Source organism: Vicia villosa, linkage group LG5 (genome assembly GCF_029867415.1).
Source record: "Vicia villosa cultivar HV-30 ecotype Madison, WI linkage group LG5, Vvil1.0, whole genome shotgun sequence".
In the NCBI taxonomy this organism is placed as follows: Eukaryota; Viridiplantae; Streptophyta; class Magnoliopsida; order Fabales; family Fabaceae; genus Vicia; species Vicia villosa.
The window spans coordinates 145693620-145717787 of record NC_081184.1 but is presented as its reverse complement, the minus strand read 5'-3'; the positions used below and the strand labels follow the sequence as shown (position 1 = coordinate 145717787).

The window sequence follows — 24168 nt, the reverse complement described above, 5'->3', positions numbered from 1 at the left end:
AAGAAGCTCTAAATTCTGGTTTTGAAGACTTTGAGGTGATATCATATTTGCTTAATAAGCTGCCTAACACCGTTTTTGTTTAACAAATCAGAACTGATGCTGACCTTGCAAATGCTAAATAAGCTTCCTGACACCGTTGTTGTTTAACAAAGCCAGAACTTGAAGAAGCAACATTCACAAGTTATAATGTTGCTTGTTGACACTTTAAGCTAAACCAGGTATGCATTTCACTCTTTCTTCATTGGTTTTAGATCATTTTGTTGAGTGTATTTAGTCCGCGTATAACTTTTTGAATAGATTTAATCCTTTTATATATGTTGTGACTAATTCGGTCCAATAATCCCTCTATATATGTATTATAACATCAACCACAACATTTTTTAGTGTTATAACATTTAAGAAATAATGTTCCAACTTAATACTACACTGTTTTGGATCCATTTGAGTTCCACATTGGCTAAAACATAACACAAGAAAGTGTTCATAAATGTTTGACATGCAAGAAAGTCCGCCGAGCTGAGTAGCGCCAGCTTGTGACCCATGTGGGGGCGCCAAGGTGATGGAACATGGCTGTGGCTTAACAGGTTGGTCTGGTGTTTGCACCATGCTGGCCTGCCCGCTCCAAGTTGTGAGTTGATCCATGGGACTTGAGCGAAGGCACTAGTCTTGTGGGTCTTAGACAGGAGGGTACAGCGTGAGGCTGGTTTCACAGAGCAGCGAATACTTCCTACTCCTGACAGTGGAGGGATATTTGAAGTTTTACCAGCAATATTTACTGCACTTTTTATTGGTTTGGGTGGGATTGTGCATTGAATCAGTTTCCTTATTTTCACTTTGGGGGAAATTTCTATCTAGTACATGATTAATGAAATGAGTTTTTTTTTATTCAATTGGGTCTTTCATGTCTAGCCTTATAACTCCTTTAGTATTTGTGAATGTTTTAGCTTAAATTACTTTGATTTATAAACATCATGATCCGCACCCCTCTCGTGTCCTTTATAAACATCATGAACTTGCTGTTTTTATGTCCATATGTTTATACGTAGTAGATAGAGCTTTGTTATCATTTGTTTAAACAAGTCATTTCTAATAATCTCTATATGGTATCAACAGCAAGTTCATAGTCTAGAGGCTGGTGATATTTTCTTGGAGACTTTTCTGTCTAACATGCTCTATCTGCTGCTATGGTTGGTGAAATTTTCATATAATCCATTTAACCTTATCAATATATTAATAAAGCAATAAAATTTTCAAACAGATTCAAGCTGCACTTCCTACACTTGGAGAAGCTCTAAATTCTGGTTTTGAAGACTTTATGGGTTACCTATAACTCTATAAGCTACAATATCATCATTACTAGATAAGCTGCCTAACACCATTGTTGTTTAACAAAAAATCAGAACTGATCCTGACCTTGCAAATGCTAAATAAGCTGCCTGACACTGTTGTTGTTTAACAAAGCCAGAATTTGAAGAAGCAACATTCACAAGTTATAATGTTGCTTGTTGATACTCTAAGCTAAACCAGGTATGCATTTCACTCTTTCTTCATTGGTTTTAGATCATTTTGTTGAGTGTGTTTAGTCTGCGCATAACTTTTTGAATATATTTAATCCTTTTATATATGTTGTGACTAATCCGGTCCAATAATCCCTCGATATATGTATTATAACATTTAAGAAACCATGTTCCAACTTAATCCTACACTATTTTGGATCCATTTGAGTCCTACGTTGGCTAGAACATCACACAAGAAAGTATTTATAAATGTCTGACATGCAAGTAAGTCCGCCGAGCTGAGTAGCGCCAGCTTATGACCCATGTGGGGGCACTAAGGTCATCACATGGCTAAGGTTTAACAGGTTGGTCTGGTGTTTGCACCATGCTGGCATTCCCGCTCCAAGTTGCGAGTACTTCCTACTCTTGACAGTGGAGGGATAACGAGCTGCTGCATCTCCAGACCATAACACTTGGTGAGCCTAGCCCCTTGGACCATGGGGTATACCATTGAAAATTTGTCTTGGAATGCCTACTTGGTTGTGAATCACTATTGCCTCTAGTTTTGCTTGTAGTTTCATTGACTTTTTCCTTGGACTCACTGATAGATTTTTACCACTAATAACATTCCTAATCTTTGATAAAATATTTGAATTTTTACCAGCAATATTTACTGCACTTTTTATTGGCTTGTGTGGGATTGTGCATTGAATCAGTTTCCTTATTTTCACTTTGGGGAAATTTCTATCTAATACATGATTAATGAAATTAGTTTTTTTTTTTTTTGGATTCAATTGGGTCTTTCATGTCTAGCCTTATAACTCTAAAAATTGTGAATATTTTAGCTTAAATTTCATTGATTTACAAACATCATGATACATACCCCTCTTGGATCCTTTCTCGTATGATCCCCAATTTCACCTACAATTTTATGTGCGTCCACTTGCTACAGAACCGCTCCACGTTCGTGCTTCTAGTTCTAATCATTCCTCTCAAGTTTGACATTCTCCTTCAAAGGACTCAATCAAAATGTTAGACTAAGTGGTGTTTCCTTATGTCAAATAACTACTCCAAAATTTGCACCGAAGCTAAACTTGATTGTCCAATCTAATGAGATTCTAGCATTTTGATTAAAAAAATGGAACATTTTCATAATATAAAAAAAATACCATACAAATATGCACAATTTGACAAAATTTATATACAGAACTAAATACTAATACTAAATGTATGAATGACTTGACTTTAAATGAATGACTTGACTTTAGAAAATTGGACATAACTAGTTATGAGTGTAACATTGATATTAAAATAGGAGGGGGCCGCGCGTACGCAGGCCCCCACAGCAACAAATTATGAGGTAGGTTCCACCACTTGGGTAGACCTTAGGATGGCACCCCTCCTAAGTGCAATGGAGGTCACTCTCCTAGGCCATGGGCCTTCATGATCACCCATTGACCCCATCCAGGTAAGTAATTAATAGTAAAGGTATTCAAGTTCTTTTATACTCTTACTAATCTCAATACATATCATCTTCTTTTGATGTGGGACTCAATTACTAGTAGGCAATGTATTTCCCAACTTTTGCAAGATTGATCGACAAAAAGGTGCCGCGGGTATTGATTGCCGGTGGTGTAACGTGGAGTCGGAGACAGCAGAGTGCTGCTGCAGTGTAATAAGATAATTCAGACTGCTTTTAATAGGAACATGGGAGAGAAAATCTTTTACATATTAAGTGCACTGCAAAAGGAGAAAAGGAGTATCTTTGCTATGATATTATGGAGTTTGTGGAAGAGTAGGAATTCATCAATCTGAGAGAGCAGCAAATGTGATACACGAAGGATAGGCAATGTATTTCCTTACTCGTTTAAGATTGAAATGCCATAAAGAACACAATGAAAGGGTTTCCTAGGCCCTTGATAGATCTAAGCAAATCATCATTTACTAAGGTGATGGACAAAGCCTTTGGACCTCCACCTCTGCACCCTGCTTCTGATTCATATGCAAATGATACCAACTTTCTGCTTGCATCTTATTTGATTCCTTATGTTAATCTTACTGGATATGTTGGAGCCAATTTACTCTTTCAAAATGCTACATTTAATCAGGTATAAATTGTAGATGTCGTCGCTATTGTGAGTTTGCTATAGCCCTTAGTAACTGTTGTTGTAATACCATTGTGGAAACTTCTATAGTTATGTTGTTGTAATACCATTGTGGAAACTTCTATAGTTAATTAGTATATTACAACTTTAATTGTGGATTTTATACTGATTACATGTACTAATGTTGCATGTTTTGTAAAATCTTGTTGCAGGTCTTCTAGGACTTGATTCAGGCCAAGATGCAGTTACTATTTGAACTAAGTTTGGTGGGGTGCGCCAGCAATTGCTATAGTGCAAGGCAAGAGCGACATGTGAGAGACCCAATAGCAAGCTATTGTGGTGGACTCTCCCCCTAAAGAAATAAATTTAATATCGTATGGACCATTGGCCCACATATCAAATATTAAACTGATAAGAACAGATACTACACTTGATCTTAGCCAAAAGGCCGAGAAAGGTATGAGTTGAAAATCATACAAGTTGTGCCTTTTATATCTGACATTTTTCCTTCTTCTTTGCTAACTCGGCAATGTGGGATTTAGCTGGTTCTTATGTGACATTAACTAAATCAAGAGGGAGATTGTCTAGTTTTTGTTTATTTTCTACTCAAAGTGATTTCATTTATGCAAATACGAGTAGTAGCTCTCATTTTCTTGCAGCATCAAAATTAAATAAGTAACAACTCTTGGCATCTTATTTTTATTCAAAACTCAACCAAATTTTGTCAACATAAGACAATAATTTTGAAATATAACATTTGATAGTATAAGACCAAATCTAGTGTTTTAATTCTGTCAAAACTTAAAAACATCCTTATATTCCAAGTACAATCGGTTTGGCATGCTTGTTACTAATCTTCTCACTGTGTCAGAACTGATGGCTACTTACATGACTTTTTAACTATATTCATTTCTAATGGCTAATAATAGTCACATTAATTATAGTCATTCCTAATGGCTAATAATCACATTAGTCATTGCTGACGTTACATCTGCAGTGTTGTTTTGGGGATTGAGATTTTGCTAGCTGCATAATATCTAAGAGTAGGACAATATACACAATCCGGCAAACAATTGGCTTGTTACTCATGAGAATACACAAGAGATATGGTTAAATTTATTGTTTATGCATTTCGCTATGTTTTCCCTCATTTCACTATGAGGAAGGTAGGAATATGACTTTGGTACGTTTTGAGATTAGTGATATCATATCATGCTCAAAGCAGGTAATTGGAGGCATAATTTAGTCAAGGTTGTATGTACATTATAGGAGGTGTCATTTTGTATATATGAACTTCAAAGTGCTTTTTTGAAAAGTAAAATAGTGTACATTGTGGTTGATCCATAATGATTGAATCAAAATGTTCAACTTCAATAGTGCTGTTTTTGGGAACGCAATTTGGCCAACTGCGGAATATGGAAGAACAACGTACACCATATTTTGTGCCTGAATCAAAATGTTTAGATATGATAAAAATTTCAAATGCAAAAGTGTCTAAGAAAAAAGAATTGATAGAGTGTCAGGAAAATGATTCGAGAAATGGTTGTTTTTAACTTTTAATGATAATTGACATATATACCATTTTTCCTTTTTAAACATTGTTGCCATTTCTTCACAGGAAAGATAGAAACAGGTGGTGAGTTAACTAATAAGATCATCAGAGTTGAGGTGAACTCTGCTGTAGTTACTAACAGAGAGAGGAAAATTCAAGTAAGTTTCATCATCATTTGTTATTAATACTACAAATTTGTTATTTCTTAAAATTGCAAACCCTTTTATGTATGATTTTTTATCTTCTACAAAAAGATGTCACTAGAGTATTTCCATGTGAGGTTACATCCATTTTCATTCCTCAAACTTGTACAAATTTCAGAGGCAAAACTACTTAGAAAAACGAATTGAAAGAGCACCGAGAAAAGGATGGGAGGAAAGGCTTACTAGTACACGGGTAAAACTCTACTACTCAATAAAATTGTGTTCTTTCCGAAGCTCTTTGGTTAATCTTCCCTTTCTAGTTTTCATTTATTCCATTTATCTTAGAATATTAGTCCATGTTTACTTTACTTGCTAACAAAGAGATAATAGACTTTTATTGTGACAATTATGTGTATTTTTTGAAAATAACGAAAACGCTAATTAATTATTTTTACTATTTTCTCAAAATGCATCAATCCTAGCTAGATTTTGTGAATTGGGATTTCTTGAGAAGCATGTGTAGGAAAGTTGGGCTTGGTCAAAGGTGGATGCAGTGGTTAGAAGCGGGTGTGTTCAGTAGTTGCATGTCTGTGTTAGTCAATGGAAGCCTGACGGAGGAGTTTTTAGTTAAAAGGGGTTTTAGACAAGGTGATCCACTGTCTCCATATTTGTTCACAATCGTAGCAGAAGGTCTGGCAGGCAATAGATGTGGGTATGTTTAAGCTATTTTAAAGTGAATAACAGATTCTCATTTTCTGCTCAAAAGTGATTTCTTTTATGCAAAGATGAGTAGTAGCTCTCATTTTCTACAGATTCTCTGCAGCATCAAATTTAAATAAGTAACAACCCTTGGCATTTCATTTTTGTTTAAAATTCAGCCAGATTTTGTTAATATAAGACAATAATTTTTAAGTATTACATTTGATAGTATAAGATTGAATCTAGAGTTTTCTGAAATGCTATAAACAAAACCCATCTGTTAAGAATTATGAAATACATCATGACAACCAAGTCCTAAATCCTCAAAGCAGTGGCAGCTGAAAAACATCTGAAGTAAGCTAATTGCATATCCACAGAAAAACATCTGAAATGCATCATGACAACCAAGTCCTAAGACCCTTATTGTTTAACAGAAAATCAGAACTGATCCTGACCTTGCAAAAGCTAAATAGGCTCCCTAACACTGTTGTGTTTAACAAAGCCGGAATTTGAAGAAGCACCATTCATAAATTATAATGTTGCTTGTTGATACTCTAAGCTAAACCAGGTATGCATTTCACTCCTTCGTTGGTTTTAGATCATTTTGTTGAGTGTATTTAGTCTGCGTGTAACTTTTTGAACAAATTTAATCCTTTTATATATACGTTGTGACTAATTCGGACCTATATATGTATTATAACATCAACCACAACATTTTTTAGTGTTATAATATTTAAGGAACCATGTTCCAGCTTAATACTACATTATTTTGGATCCATTTGAGCCCCACATACTTTATAAATGTCTGACATGCTATTAATTCTGCCGAGCTGAGTAGCGCCAGCTTGTGACTCATGTGGGGGCACCAAGGTGATGGAACATGGCTAAGGCTCCACAGGTTGGTCTGTGTGATTACACCATGCTGGCCTGCCCTCTCCAAGTTGCGAGTTGATCCACAGGACTTGAGCAAAGGCACTAGTCTTGTGGGTCTTAGACAGGAGGGTATAGTGCGAGGCTGAATTATAGAAACTACTCTAATTGATAAATAGTTTATTTAAATTTTTAATGATGATTTAGTAATATACCATTGAAAATTTACCTTGAGCTTTATAAGGCCCCTAACAAATATCTGATGGAGCTTTATAGGACCTCCACACCCCCGTTATCAGTGTATATCTATTAATACATTGTAAGTCACTACCTCCCCAAATTTCCTAATCTTTGATAAAATATTTGAATTTTTACCAGGATTATTTACTGCACTTTTTTATTGGCTTGGGATTATGCATTGATTCCTTATTTTCACTTTGGGAAATTTCTATCTAATACATGATTAATGAAATGAGTATTTTTTGGATTCAGTTGGGTTAGCCTTACAACTCCTTAAAAATTGTGAATGTTTTAGCTTTGATTTCTTTGATTTACAAACATCATGATACATACCCCTCTTGGAAACTTGAATGTCCAATCAAATGAGATTTGAAGAGTTAGAAGGGTAACTTTGTTATTAGAATAGGAGGGGGCTGCGCAGACGCAAGCCCCCACTGCAACAAATTATGATGTAGGTTCCACCTCTTGGGTAGACCTTAGGATGGCACCCCTGGAGGTCACTCTTCTAGGCCATGGGCCTTCATGATCAACCATTGGTAAGTAATTTACAATGAAGGTATTAAAGTTGTTTTGCACTCTTGCTTATCTCAATATCTTTCATCTTCTTTCAATATGGGACTCAACTACTAGTAGGCAATGTATCTCCCAACTTGTGTAAGATTGATCGACAAAAGGGTGCACACTTGTATTGATTGTCGGTGGTGTAACATGGGAGTTGGAGACCACAAAGCATGTGCTACTGTAGTGTGATAAGAGCATTCACACTTCTGCTAAATAGGAACATTGGAGAGAAAAATATTCACTTATTAAATGCACCGTCAAATGAGAAAATGAGTATATGTGCTATGATATTATGGAGTTTGTGGAAGAGTAGGAATTCATCAATTCGTAACAATAACAGAGAGAGCAGGTAATACTCAAAGGATAGGCAATGTATTTCTTAACTTAATGAAAGAGTTTCCTAGGCCTTTGATAGATCTAAGCAAATCATCATTTGCTAGGGGATTGACTGACAGAGCCTTTGGAGTTTGGACAACCACCTCTGCACCCTCCTTTTGATCCATATGCAAATGATGTCAAATTCGGGCTTGCATCTTATTTTATTCCTTGTCTTGCTGGATATGTTGGAGCCTACCCACTCCTTCAAAATGCTACCTTAAAATAGGTATAATATTCCTTGTCTTGCTGGATATGTTGGAGCCTACCCACTCCTTCAAAATGCTCTTTCTGGTGACATGTTCACTATCATAAGAAAACATGGTTGTTAATAGAATAAGAATCACAAAAATAAAACAGAGAAAATATAAGTATAACAGTAGTGAATTCTGTAGAGAGAGATAAAATTGAACTAGGTTTGGTGGGGTGCGCCAGCAATTGCTATAGTGCAACGCAAGAGCGACACATGAAAGCCCCAATAGCAAGCTATTGTGGTGGACTCTCACCCTCAAGAAATAAATTTAATATCGTGTGAACCATTGGCCCACATATCAGATATTAAACTGATAAGAACAGATACTACACTTGATCTTAGCCAAAAGGCCGAGAAAGGTATGAATTGAAATAAATGTTTGTTGTGTTATATGTATCAGACATATTTTATTCTCTTTGCTAACTCGGTGATATGGTACTTAAATACAACAATTTGAGTCTACTCATGTTCCTGTCAACACAACTGTGATATAGCTTGCAGAATATGGAGTAGGACAATATAAACAATTCGGCAAACAATTGGGTTGTTACTCATGAAAATGCAAAAGAAATATGGTTATATTATTGTGTATGCATTTTTGCTATGTTTTCCCTTCCCTCGTTGTGAATTTAGCTCGTGGATCCTTCAACCATGGTTTCCATTTTTTCCGCATGGAAGATAGAAACCGGTGGTTAGTTAGCTGAGAAGGAGATCATCAGATCATTTGAGAGAAATTCTAGCGTAGTTATTAACATAATCTGGGAAATTCAAGTAAGTTTCATGATGTTATTAAAGCAGCAAATTTGTACTAGTTCTTAATCTATCAAATCCTGTTATGCAAGTGTTTTCTCTTTTATAGAAAGATGTCACCACTTTATTTTCACGTGGGGTTACAACCATTTTTATTAATCAAACTTGTAAAAGTTTCAGATGCAAAGCTAAATTAGTATTGGAGGGGCGAAATTTTTTTTGGCTTGGATTGTCCAAGTGAAAAATCACTGGATGAAATAAAGTGCAGATCGTCATCACTGAATCATTTTGAACTAGTAATGTCATTATAAATAACAATTATACACATAATTAAGACTAAAAAAAGTTAATTGAGGGATCTGCTTAGGATTTAAGAAAAATTACAAAAGAGGTGAGTATTTTCTACATACATATATTAGGTCATCAAAATTAGGCTTGAAAAATCTTCTATTGCAGACATATATATAATTGTCTAGATTCAGCATCGAGGTTTTATACTTTTATTATAAGTATTTATGACTTCTTCAACATCTCTGCATCATAAGCAATGACTCTAGCAGCAACCTAGATATGGTTCATCAATATGTACTCAACATCATATTTGCAATAGAACCCAGATGTGTTCAGCATCAGACCATATTTTTCTAGGTACCTTAAAGTGTTGTCCAACCTATGCCACATAGTTTGGTAGGGGTGCCAATTACAGTCTCTTACAGGTAATTTATGGTACTTCAGTGTTGCAACTTTTGCTCTAGTCACCTGTAATGAATTATCAAAATTTTCTATTTGGGCATTGTTTGGAAATAAAAAAGATTGAATTCCTAGTCTTATCACTCAATTGTTAAAAAGTTCTTTTTTCTACCACTTAAAAAAATGTTACAGTGAGTGCATAAATGAGAAATATTGCAATAACATGATTTATTAGGGTTGATTTTTTTGTTGATACGATGAATATTATGTTATAAATCAGGTCATGTATTATTTAATATATTATTTAATATATTATTTGTTAAATTTTAATTTTACCTAAATAATAAAGCTATTCCAATGGTAGAAAAAGAGATATCAGTTGAGCAATAGTATCTAAAATGCATGTCAAATTATATACATAAACACATGTGTTTTGTGACCCAATGTAGATATACTTTTGGCCAGTGCTGTAAATTTGAAGGAAACAACATCAAGCTAAATATTAAATTATTGAGAATAGATCCTCTCCAATTTTTTCTATTCAGCTCCTATTTTGCTCTAAATTCAACGGTTGTTAAACAAGAAAATAATAATGACATAGAAGAGAGGTAAGCACATAATGTAATCTAAGGCTATGTTTGGGAATTTGGAGGGGACGTGAGGGGAAGGCTTTAAAAAATAGGAAGAATTGGGTGAAAAGGATAAAAAGATTTTGGGTAGGAGGGTTTTGGAGGATTTGAGTTTATTAATAACACCAAAAACCCCATAAAATGGGGGAACTCAAAAATTGTATTGAATGAGGGTTTTGGAGGGTTTTGAAGGAATTACATAAATTTTTCAAATATCTTTTAGGTTGTTATAGTATTCTGAAAATTAAAAATTTAGTAATGATAATGATTCTTTTATCATTCTAAATTAAATTATTTTTTCAAAAAATGTCAAATATTCTCTTATATTTTTTTAAATTTTCATTTTTTGAAGTCCTCCCCTCCCTTCCAAACTCCCAAACATAACCTAAAGGTTACAATGATGGCTGAACAAAGGGCGAGAGAAAAAAAGCTACAGAGGACCCATAACCTAAATTATTAATATGCTCTCGAGCCAGAGTACTTCCGTAATAATTATAGATTATAAGATCAAATACCTGAAATTTAGCATTTATATATATTTTAAGATATAGCAATGTAAGTATTTGGTAAACAAAACCAAAGATAATTTAAAATACAGCAATGCTATTTTTCCACTTTTTTCTACACCAAACACTTATATCGTATACATTGTTCACCGTATTTATACGGTGAATAATATTTTTCTATCAAAATAATATTATTTTTAAAATTGATTTTATAACAAAATAGAAGATTGCGTCATTAACTAACTTCACAAGTGTATTAATCACGAAAATATACATTATGAACTACTTTTTTTTTATCTCACTAGTAACAAACTCGTGCGTAGCTGATCTGTTACGCACATTTGTTTACATAATATATTTATTTTAAATAGAAAATTAAAAAAGAAAAAAAATATTTAGATCAATAATAATTTTTTTTACCGTATACCAATATTATTTATGTTTGGGTATCAATTACAAAAATATATGGACCAATAATAAATTTTCATATATAAAAATATTTAAATCAATGATAGATTTTTTTCCGTATATCAATTTTGGATCATAAATATTTGGATAATAAATATCATCTTTCGTATATAAAAATATTTAAATTAATAATAGATTTTTCCCCTATACAAATATTTACGTTTAGGTATATCATTTTCAAAAGTATATGGATCAATAGTAAATTTTCGTATATAAAAATATTTAGATCAATAGCAATTTATTTTCCTATATACCTTTTTTTTTTAATCAAAGTTTTTTGGATCATAAATATCATTTTTTGTATATAAAATATTTAGATCAATAATAGATTTCTTTTCCCACATACAATTATGTTTAGTTATCATTTACAAATATCTATTCAATATTTTTAATAGGATCCCTTAATCTTTTTTATAAATTTGAAAAAAAAATGGCCGATAAAATTCTACTAATCAGTATTTGGATCAATAGTAAAGTTGTTTCCGTTTATAACAATAGTACTTTTTTGTATATAAAAATATTTTTATCAACAATATATTTTTTCCCGTCTAAAATATTATTTTTATTTTCATATTATTTATAAAAAATTTAAATCAATAGTAAAGTTGTTCTTGTATATAAAAATATTTAAATAAACAATATATTTTTTTCTGTATATAAATATTATTTTTATTTTAACAAAATTTATAAAAATATTCGAAATGATTTTATTAACTAATTGGTAAATGATACTAAATGATTTTTAATATTATGTTTTATGATTTATTTTTAAGAAAATCAAGGGGGTGGAAAGAGAAAGTTACAATTCTCACATATATAATAAAATATATTGAATGAAATTGATACAATAAAATAAATAATATATTTAAAAATAAAAATTATTTAATGATACATTAATTTTAATATTTTTTTACTAATAAAGCAATCGTTTTAGAAAAAAGAGTATGATTTTAAAATATGTACTCGTATTTTTTTACTAATAAAGCAATTGTTGAATTATATGTTTCAATAAAGAAACCAAACTATACTATATCACTTAATCATGTGGACAAAAAAACCATTACATTGGAAAGAGAAATCACTTGAAATATGAGCTATGATATTATATTTCTAGTTTGAAACCTACATTTAAAAGACATCGTGTAAAGTTTATCTTGGATTTATAATGATAAATGACTTTACCTTCTATTAGAACTCATGTTTTATAATTATAACAATGTATCTTACTATGATATAATGTATCTAAAATTTAACGCTGTCCTACCAATACAAAGATTCAAAACAATGCTAGAACAACCATAACAATCTAACTTTAGAAATATGTGTTAATATTGAAGACACCTAGCAGTGGAACACGGAGAACAATAACAGTGAAAAGAAATCAGCAATAGCTATAGCTATACTAATCACTTATATTCACAAGTTCAACAACTCCAGTAGTTTTACTTTGACATGATTGCAGCATAATCACCAAAGAAACCAACAAAGTGATAAATAAAACTCCAAGAGTGACAAGCAAAACCACAAAAATTGTTGTTGTAACTAAAAGATGACATGTAAAATCCTGAGTCTATACCATAATGGTTAGATGTATCTGTGAATCAACCAGAAGAAACCACAATACAATAAAGTTATGCACATAGGCTTTACCAGGAGCACCGAGTTCGTACTCCATTGGTCCATCATATTCATTTTTAATCTATGCAAAAACAAAGGCAATAGTTTCATTATATATCTCCACTTTTACTCAGTAAGTAAATAACGAAATTAACATTATTTAAACAATTTTTTTAAATAAAAGTTGTTTAATTTACCTGAGATAGAATTATTAGACCACCCTGTGATTCATACAACCTTTCAGCTTTCATTATATTCACAATCTTAGTAGTAAATCTTTGCATTTGAAACTTCACCAAATAGAAAAATCAAGTCAGTACAAGGGAAAAGTAATAACATATTAACATCAAATCAATTAAACTATAAAGCGTGAATCTTTTTTATTCTTTCTATTTTTATAGACTTTTCAAAATATGATGATAATTGTTAACTCACCGGTCCATTGTGTGTTCTGAAACTGATACCTGGAATGTACTTTAGCCAAAACAGGGAAGCCTCTAAAAAAATTGAACCATTAAAGTTGTTAAAATTTTTTGAGTAAAAATGATTATTATTTAAGTAAAAGACGAAACTAAGACTGCATAAGTACATTCCAGGTATCAGTTCAAAAAAATTTGACTAAAAATGATTATAGTTTAGAAGCCATCCACTTAAGTAGTTGTTCCACCGCTCTTAGTCCCGCTACAAACCAAGGATATCTGTCCACAATACAAGATTCATAGAAAGTAAAAACACATAATTACATATCAGCCCCAATTTGAGATTGAATAGAATCTTGTTGAACTCAATGTTGTTCAGCTTCAAGCAAAGATAAACTAACACATATCAATAGCATTCAACATTATAAACTAATTATTTCATGTCCACCTGCAGATTAAGTGTCAGGTTGATGATTGTTTTACCAATTTGAAACTGCATCACATTCACTTGCACATACTACTGAGCCATGTTGAACCTATAGTCAAATCAGAATTAGAAGATGCACTAAATGCTTCTGCATTAACTGTATCCAAGAGAGAGAAATGGTTAGAATGCACACACAACAAAATATGTATCATCAATAAGAATTATCAAGAAGAATCACAATTCATCATTAGGGTTTGTGTAAGGAATCAGAAGATAGGGATTTGATTCGATCATGTTTGCAAGATCAACAATAATCATAATCCCAAATATCTCTACTATAAATCACAAAAGCAAGTTTGGTTCACAATAGAGATAAAAGAAAATTACAGCTGACTTAGTAAAATAACATCACAGTCAAATATCACAGTTCACACCAGATCAGTTGAAAAGCCCAAAACAGATCTCTATCAGGCCGGCTAAGAATAAACCCTAAACTCTGCCAGTATATCACAATTAATGCACAGTTCCCAAGGCAGAGATCACTATTCAGAAACCACAGCCGCAGACAAAGAACAGAAAAACCCTAAAAAACTTTTGTTGTTCATCTTCCAAAACCTTTCTGGAAATCGTTAGAAAAAGAAGAAGAGGCAATTGTTCACCCGAAATCGGCCACAAAGAAACAAACAATGAAACCCTAAGATTTTCATTCATCATTTTCCAGAAACCCTTCAGAAATTGTCACAAAAAGAAGAACTGTTCACACAAACACACAATCATAGCCACAGAGATCATAATCAAACCCTAAATCTTATCGTCATTTTTTAAATACATAAAATCCTTCAGAAATTTTTGTAGAAAAAGAAAAAAAGACAACACATCCATAGATCCAAAAACAAAGAACAAAAATTAGAAAAATCTTACCAAAGTTCTGGAACCATAACATCATCTTCATATCCTTCAACACATCAGTAAACTGAGCAACATCATCACCACCAAATCGCACAACATTCATCATCGTCTTCATCAATCTTCATTATCAACAATATTCTTCATCATCGCAACTGACAACAGAACAACAACAAATCGCAACTCCGTAATAACCGAACACAACAATTCGCGTCAACCCTCATCATCTCGCCGCAACCTTAATCGGACAACGATAACAGATTCTCTTTGACAACATCACGCTCAATCAACTTCAATTCAGATTTCGATTTCATCACAACACCTTCTTCAATGGGTTTTGAACGGAAAAGACAAGGGTTGAGTGGGGAATCAAAGAGAAGAGATTGAGAGAGAGTCCGATCGGAGCAGAGAGACCGTCGAAGCTTGAGGGTGGTCGCCGTTTGTATGAGAAAAAGAGGAAGAAGGAATGTGAAGAAAGTGGTATCTTGAGATGAGAGATAAGACAGGTTGAGTGTGAGCATGAGTGACAGGCTTTGGAAGACATAAAAGTGTTCTCTTGGGGCAAGGGGGAAGGGGGAGGGCGGGACTATTCACCCAAAAAGGTGTTTTGAATTCAAAAAATTTGATTTTTTAATTTACATTTAGGGTCTGTTTGGTAAAAATAGCGATTGAATGATAAGCTAGCTGATAGCTTATAGCTGATGACTGATGGCTGATGACTGATGACTTATAGCTTATAGCGGATGGTTGAGACTGATAGCTTATAAGCTCATTGAAGTGTTTGGTAAAATTAGCGGTTTAATTAACTTATAAATGTAAAATGACATAAAAGATATTTAATGTATAATTATTTTATTTTAAATTTAAATAAATTATAAGGGTTAAAAATGAATTTTAATTAAAATAGTAAGGATAAAAAAGGAAGAAAAAATAATAAGCTATAAGACATAAGCTAAAACGCTATTTAAAATAGCGTATGGAAAATAAGCTATAAGCTAGTAAAATAAGCTATAAGCTCGTGATAAAAAGATCGTTACCAAACGAGTCTAAATTATCATATGAGCTTATAAGACATAAGACATAAGCCATAAGTTCGAAAATATGTCTTACCAAACAGAGCCTTAGTTGTAGTTGAACTACTAAGACAAAAGTAGTTTACAATTTGTACACAAATCAAAGTAACTATCATTGAGTTCAAACTAAAAGTATAAATTGGTTAGAAAAAGTAAATTTTGGATAAAAAATGCCCCTCAAATGATGAGTTGGAAGGCAAAGACAAAGAGATAAATTAGTGTTTTCTAGTGCAGTTAATTTTCTTATGTTATAGATTAACCATTTTGAAGACTTCATTAACCATGCTATTAACCATGTTTTGACTCTAAATTATAATTGTATTAACTAACTTTTACACTTCATTAACCAACTTTATTTATTTTTATTTTTTTATGTTTGAGAACTCATTAACCAAGTTGTGAAATGTATTAACCAACTTTATACATAATATTAACCAAAGTTGGTTTACTACGTAAAATTTAATATTTGATATCAGAACACTTAATAACCAAACTATGAACTATATTAATCAATTTATAACACTCAATTAATCAACTTTACTTTATAACTTAAAACTATTTTTTTATGTAAAAAATATATATTAACCAAACTCAAAATTGTATTAATCAAATTTTGATATTTCACTAACTAAAATAATTTTAAAAAAATATATCAAAAAGTTAAAATAGTAAAAAACATTGTTCATGTATTTGTGAATAGTATATTGAGTATAGGTGTATGAGTTAGTGTGATAATATCATTTCCCATTAGAATATAACAATGAAATGTGTTTGAAAGCAATATATAACTTTAAAACATAGATACATCATTATTCACAGACCAATTTTTTTTTTCTTTTAACTAATTATAAACATTCATCTGCAAATCTTATATATAAATGTTTTTAAATTATTAAAAAATATTTTGGTGCCAAAACTAAAGTAATTTTAATATTCATTTTATTGCATTAGTTATTTAATAAGGAATAATGGAAAGATAACTTTCTTTCACTAACTTTTTAAATTCATTTTATTTTATTTAATATTTAATAAAAATTAATTTTGTTCCCACTCATTTCTTTAAATCTACAATTTTATATGAAAATTTTGTTCCATGTTCAATGTTTCATTTTTTTTGTCAAGATTGTTTCGAATTTTTAAATTTGTTTTATTTTATATTTAATAAAAAAACTATCCCATTAATTTCTTTAAATCTACAATTTTATAATGAAAATTTTGTACCATGTTCAATGTTTCATTTTTGTTGTTGTAATGTTTCGATTTTTCTAATAATATTTAAAAGTGCAAGAAAAATTTTAGAATCACAACTTTATAAAAATACAATTCATCCCTCACTTCACATCAACATCAACATCACTTCATATCATTTTATTATCTCACCCTCCCTACACAAACAAATACATGAAGTCCACTTCATATACCTTATAAATATGTTATTAATCTATTTTAAATATATTACTTGGCCTCTTTATACTTTTTGTATTTAATATTTATGTAACTTTTTATTATTTTAGTTGTACATACATAATTATATTAATTAAAATCTTTTGATTCAACTTCTCTTCCTTCCAACAGTATCTTTCATCAATTGACATAGATGTCAATTTGATTTACTAATTACGTATATTTATATAGTTTCTTCTATTAATATGATATTTTTCTCATACTTTAAATTGAGATTATTGTGTCTCATAATGAAAATAAATATAAAGAAAATTATTATTATTTTACTTATAAATAAAATAATAATAATAATTAAAAATAATATAACTTTTTTTAATATATAAAAGTTGTTAAGTCATTTAAGGATATTTTGGCGTCTTAACTAAGAGTGTCTAAGTAATTTTAATATTCATTTGATTTTATTAGTTATTTAATAAAAAAAATTAAAATGTAACTTTCTTCCACCAACTTTTTAAATTCATTTTATTTTTATTTAATATTTAATAAAAATTAATTTTTCCTACTAATTTCTTTAAATATACAATTTTACAATGAAAATTTTGTACCATGTTCAATGTTTCATTTTTTCTTTTCTTGTTAAGAATGTTTCAATTTTTAAAATTTATTTTATATTATTTTATTTTATGTTTAATAAAATTATTTTTTCTCTCACTAATTTCTTTAAATCTATAATTTTATAATGAATGTTTTGTACCAAGTTCAACTTTAATTTTTTTTTTTATGGAATGTTTGATTTTTGTAATAATATTCAAACACGCATGAAAAATTCTAGAATAACAACCTTATAAAAATACAATTCATCACTCAATTGACATCAACACCACTTCATGTCATTTTATTGTCTCACCCTCTCTACATAAACATAATTCACATGAAGTCCATTTGATATATCTTATAAATATGTTATTAATGTGTTTTAAATATATTACTTGTGATCTCTAAATTTATACTTTTTTTATTAAATTTTATGTAACTTTTTATCATTTTAGTTGTACATACTTAATTATATTTAGAATTTTTTCATTCAACTTCTCCCCATTCCAACATTATCCCTCATCAACATTCTAAATGTTTTTATGGCAAGCTAATGTGTGTCGTAAAGGGCATAAATTAATAAATTATTTGTAAAAATATTTGGTTGAAATGTTTACATTTAATTTTTTTTTAAATTTTAAATATCACTTTATTGCACTTATTTTTTCTAAGCATGACCCTAATTTTATTTATATATAACGTATTGTATATTTATGCAGTTTCTTCTATTAATATGATTTTTTTTTCATACTTTAATTTTAGATGAATGTGTCTCATGATGAAAATAATTATAAAAAAAAATATTATTTTAATTATAAATAAAATAATGACAACATTATTAATATTTTCTCCAAAGCTACTTTTAAATGTCATTTCTCATAATTTTTATATTTCCATATAATAAATCGAAAGAATATGTCTCGTAATGAAAATAATTATAAAACACTATTATTATTTTAATTATAATTAAAATAATAATAACAAAAATAAAAATAAATATTAATATCTTTCTCTAAAATACTTTTAAATGTCATTTGTCATTTTTTAAAACTTTTTTATAATTTTTATATTTCTATATACTAAATTGAAAGAATCTGTCTCATAATGAAAATAATTATAAAAAAAACTATTATTATTTTAATTATAAATCAAATAATTATAACAAAAATAAAAAAGGATATTAATGTTTTTTTCCAAAGCTACTTTTAAATGTCTTTTTTCACTTTTTCATAATTTATATATTTTTATATAATAAATTGAAAGAATGTGTCTAAATTTATAACTATATATAAAGAGGATATGTCATTATTCTAATATTATATTCTTTAAGAAACAATTTATATTTCCAAAATAACCCTAAGTTATTTACAATTTTTTTTAAAATAAATTTATTATAATCAATACCTCAATTATTCCATTATTATCACAGATTTAGTTCCTCCAATTCCCTTCCTTCTTTTATATTGCAGTTATGTATGTAATATGTAATTTAAACTTATATCATTTTATAACTTCTCTCAAACTATAAACAAATGTATGTATTATAATAGTTTAAGATATAAATGCATGATAAAAACTTCCCTTAATTCATAGTATTAAATTATATTATTTACTATTAACTAAACTTCATTTTTAATAGTTTAATAATATGTCTCTAATATGTATTATATTACATATGAATTTTCAACATGAATTTAAATTTCTTCATATCATATTGCTTAAGATATATATTAATTTCTTTCGGTTTAAATTTAATATGAGCATATAAAACAAAGAAAAATGTTGGAGGGTTATAAAGAGATAAATAAAATATGAAAAGTTATATTGACAGTTGACAATTTTAATGGATGTAACTTACCATTAAAATAAGCCTGCCAAAAATATTCTATAATTTTATCTATAGTTATTATATATTACAGATTCAACAAAATGTCACCGAATAAATAATATAAAGCAATAATACTTAATTTTGTGTGTGCGCGCACTTAAAAAGCGAAAAGGTGTATGTCTCAACACTATAAAAGTGGATAAATGGATAATTATTAAAATATTTTAAATTATGATCAAAATAAAATAAAAAATGTTTGTAGTTTGACGATGTGCACATTAAAAACGCATACAAAATGGGCACGGAGTGCCCGTTTGAACTCTTGTAATTAAAAAGAAACTTTTATTATTTTAATTATAAATATAATAATAATAATAATAAATAATAATAATAATAATAATAATAATAAGAAGAAGAACAATAACAATAAATATTAATACTTTTAAGCTAATATAAAATATTAGCTCTCTTTTATTTTACTTTGTCATACTTTTTATATTTCCCTGTACTAAATTGAAAGAATATATAAAATGTTGTGAAAAACGATGTCAAGAACAAAATATAATAGGAATTAGAAAAGATAAGAAGAACACAAGAATTGGTTATAACTGCTATTCTTTTACTTTCTCTTAAAACAAGATTACAAGTTTACAAGAATAGCAAATAACATCTCTCACCCTAAATTAGGATTTGCAACTTTGCAATGATGAGAGACTAGTATGTTATTTATAATAAAACCTAACATACTAACTAATGGGCTTTTTCCACAAGGCCTATTACACAAGCCAATTTAATAAACAAGCTAACTTAACAAATTAGGATTTAAACACTAAAACCTAATTTAACATGCTAACGACCCTAGCATCTTCGACACAAGCATGTGAACAACCTTCGACTTCATGCTTAATCCTGTCGAACCAAGAAGCTACCCTTCGACCATACTAGAGTTAGATCCAATATCTCACAAATCTCCACCTTGGATCTAACTCTACAACATCAAGGGAACAACTAGCTTTTTTCATGCAGCTTTATCAACTGCATACAGTGGAAAAACTTGCAACTCGGCAATGTCTTGGTGATCATATCAGCAGCATTGTCTTCAGTCGAAACCTTCAGCACTTGGACTTCTCCACGCTCGATTACTCCTCTGACGAAATGCAGCCTCACATCAATATGCTTAGTTCGCTCATGATAGGCTGAATTCTTCGACAGGTGTTTTGCACTTTGACTATCACATTTAACAGCGATACCTCGACCTTGAAGTTTCAGTTCCTTCGCAAAACCTTCAAGCCACAATGCTTCTTTCACAGCTTTAGTTAGGGCAATATACTCCGCTTTAGTGGTTGATATAACAACAACCTTCTGAAGTGTTGCTTTCCAACTAATTGCAGTGCCAAACATAGTGAAAACATATCTAGAAATAAATTTTCTGGAATCCATACAACCTGCATAATCAGAGTCGACATATCCTTCTATTATTGCTTTACTATCTTCACCCAAGGCTCCACCATAAATTAGGACTCTATTCAGAGACCCATTTATGTACCTTAAAATCCACTTCAATGCTTGCCAGTGAGCCTTTCCAGGGTTCGCAATGTACCTGCTTATAAGACTTATTGCATATGCTATGTCGGGTCTAGTACAGACCATAACATACATCAAAGAACCAACTATATTAGCATAAAGGATGCTATTCATATGGGCTCTTTCGACATCAGTACTGGGACACTGATCAATACTCAACTAAATTGAGGGTTTGTTGGAGTCACAACTGGCTTCGAATTCGACATACCAAACTTTTCGAGAATCTTCCGTAGATATGCCTCTTGAGATAAGCATAACTTCGACTACTTTCTATCTCTTCGAATGTCAATTCCAAGAATCCTGGAAGCAACTCCTAGATCCTTCATATCGAACTCCTTATTGAGTTCAGCCTTCACCCTCGTCACATCTTCAACATTGTTGCTTGCTATGAGAATATCATCCACATAAAGCAGCAAAATAACAAATGAATTACCAGGTCGAAATCTAAAGTAAACGCAGTGGTCGAACTGACTTCTAATGAAACTTATGCGTGCCATGAACTTGTCGAATCTCCTATTCCATTGTCGAGGAGATTGTTTCAGCCCATACAAATATCTCTTTAACTTGCACACACAATCTTCCTTCCCCTTTTCGATATACCCTTCAGGTTGCCTCATCAGGATCGTTTCATCTAGATCACCATACAAGAACGCAGTCTTCACATCCATTTATTCCAATTCAAGATCTAACTGTGCCACCATGGCAAGCAACATTTGAATGGACCTACGCTTCACAACAGGAGAAAACACATCATTGAAGTCTGTCATACCCCAATTTTTTACCCTAAGATCAAACATCATTTGCATTTCAATCATCAATCAAGATCACAATATTGAGGTATCTTTTTTTCCTTTTTTGCTCACTCTATCTCTGAGGGGAGTTATCAAGCACTTTTAGCTTTTAATTTGTTATACTAACCAAAATCCAAAAATATGCATTTTTGTTTCCTTTGTTTGTGTTTTGCAGGAAAAAGATCGGGCAAAAATCAAAACAGTGCAAGAAAAGGAATTTTTGAAAATTTCACAATGGAAATCGATTTACCCATATAGGAAATCGATTTCCCTGGACGAAATTTGAAAAAAAGAGGGAAGCATGACACCATTTTGGCACCAATCACATTTTCTTTGATCATTTTTTGTCATTTTACCACCTCACAAAAATTAATTCCCTTCATTAAACCCACTTAAACCCCATTTTACCATTTTTACCATTTAAATACCATTTAAACACCATTTAAACACAAGCTAATTAACCAAAAGCAAAAAGACCAAATTGCCACTACTCTTACTCCCATCCTATAAATAGAGGTCTCTACTCCCTCATTTCTTAAGCTTGGAGAGCCAAAAAAGTTCTTGCAAATTAATTTCTCATCCTTTCCAAAACCCTCACCCAAAGTTCATTCTCATAGAATTAGTGAGATTCACATTGAATCTCACTAGTTTTGAACTAAACCTCCTACATTTCACTCTTTTCTTTGTTTGTTCATCTCCAATTTTGAAGGATCTACACACTTTGTGCTTGTTCTTGAAGCTACTTCAACATTTGATTCAAGAATTTGTAAATTCCTAAACTCTAAGATGTAGATCTTTGTTGCTTGTGTTCAATGCATCTTTGATGCTATATTGGTCCTATTTGATGGTGAATTGGTGAAAAATTCGTGCTCCAATGGATATGTGATCATAAGGTGTTTGTATGTTTGTCTAAATTGAGTTTTATGCTTCATAATGCTGATTTTTTGAAAGCTGCGTGCAGGAAATTGATTTCCCTCTGTAGGAAATCGATTTCCACCTTGTTTTTATGCCAATTTTGAACTCTGCACTCAGGAAATCGATTTCCTACAGAGGTAAATTGATTTCCAGTGAGGCAGAATGCTTTTTTTGCCCTTTTTATGCTTGTTTTGCCTTCCTTCTTCCTCCACTTCATTAATATCATTGGATCTAGGATGTTGATAGGTTTGAAATGACCAAATTCATAATATTAAATGAATGATATTAATGATAGTGTGAGTTAATTATCTTTATGCATTTTTATCTTTTTCTTCTCCTTCTTTTCTTTTGATCGATGAAAGTCTTAACACCTTGAGAATTCTTATGAATTCTTGGTAAAGACTAGATCGCTCCTTATTTTCTTTTCGTGTGGTATTGCTTTCGGAGAGTGATCTACATATCGCTTCTCTCGCATGCATTAGCACATAAAGTTTTGACCGGCCTCGTTGTAAGGTGATTTCTATATAAATCACTTGGCGATCTACTTAACATAGCGCAATATTTCGTGTCCAGAATAAAAAAGATCAAATATGGAAGAGAATTGTATGCGGTTGATTTAAGACTTATGGAGGTTTATCGTGTAGTCGCTATGATTTTATCAAGCTTCTGATAAATGTCCATTGAATTTAAATCCGAGAACATCCTTCACTCACCATCGATCTTTCTTACTAACTTTGATAACATACTTGACAAGTTTCAAGATGGTTATCTTTAACATCTAACAATTGACTTTAATTTCCGCAATTTATTATACCGCTCTTTATTTCTCGCTTTATCGCTTTATTTTATCATTTCATCATATTTACATTCCGCTATTTTTTCTTTGTCCATTTGGACGTTTATATTCCGGTATTTTCTCTTTGTCCATTTGGACGCTATGTTTATGTTTCCGCTATTTTCTTTTTGTCCACTTGGACCATACTTTACTTTTATGCTAAAACACTAATAAACAAAAAAAAATCTAAAAAAACGTTTAAGGCTCTTTTTCGGACTGTTGGTTACTATCCCGAGCATTTTGGAGACTTGGACTTATGGACTTAGTACCTCTTGACCCTTATTCTGTTATTACTCTGTGGTTATTCTGTCTATCTGGCATTCGATTGTTGTCTGTTTGTGTACGCAGGTATTTCCTTGAAAGTCCTTGATGGTTAATTCCAAGGCCTTGATATAAGGATTTTATCCGAAAACAGCCGTTACTCTGCCCGATTTTCGT

General features: G+C 30.9%; 1 long non-coding RNA gene and 3 other non-coding genes across 9 annotated transcripts; 1 reads left to right on the top strand and 3 right to left on the bottom strand.

The window, feature by feature from the left end:
- Positions 1-86: 86 nt before the first annotated feature.
- On the top strand, positions 87-11168 carry LOC131603003 (uncharacterized). Of its 6 annotated transcripts, XR_009284221.1 has the most exons (6): positions 87-218; positions 1114-1187; positions 1259-3604; positions 3814-4058; positions 5220-5311; positions 5475-11162. It is a non-coding gene; the product is annotated as an uncharacterized LOC131603003 (long non-coding RNA). The 6 variants fall into 6 exon arrangements; XR_009284219.1 differs by lacking the exon at positions 1114-1187; XR_009284220.1 differs by having other exon boundaries at positions 1114-3604.
- Positions 2812-2972, bottom strand: LOC131608531 (U1 spliceosomal RNA). Its single transcript, XR_009285784.1, has one exon. It is a non-coding gene; the product is annotated as a U1 spliceosomal RNA (small nuclear RNA).
- On the bottom strand, positions 3868-4062 carry LOC131608290 (U2 spliceosomal RNA). Its single transcript, XR_009285565.1, has one exon. It is a non-coding gene; the product is annotated as a U2 spliceosomal RNA (small nuclear RNA).
- Positions 8463-8657, bottom strand: LOC131608286 (U2 spliceosomal RNA). The gene has a single exon (XR_009285561.1). It is a non-coding gene; the product is annotated as a U2 spliceosomal RNA (small nuclear RNA).
- Positions 11169-24168: the final 13000 nt, after the last annotated feature.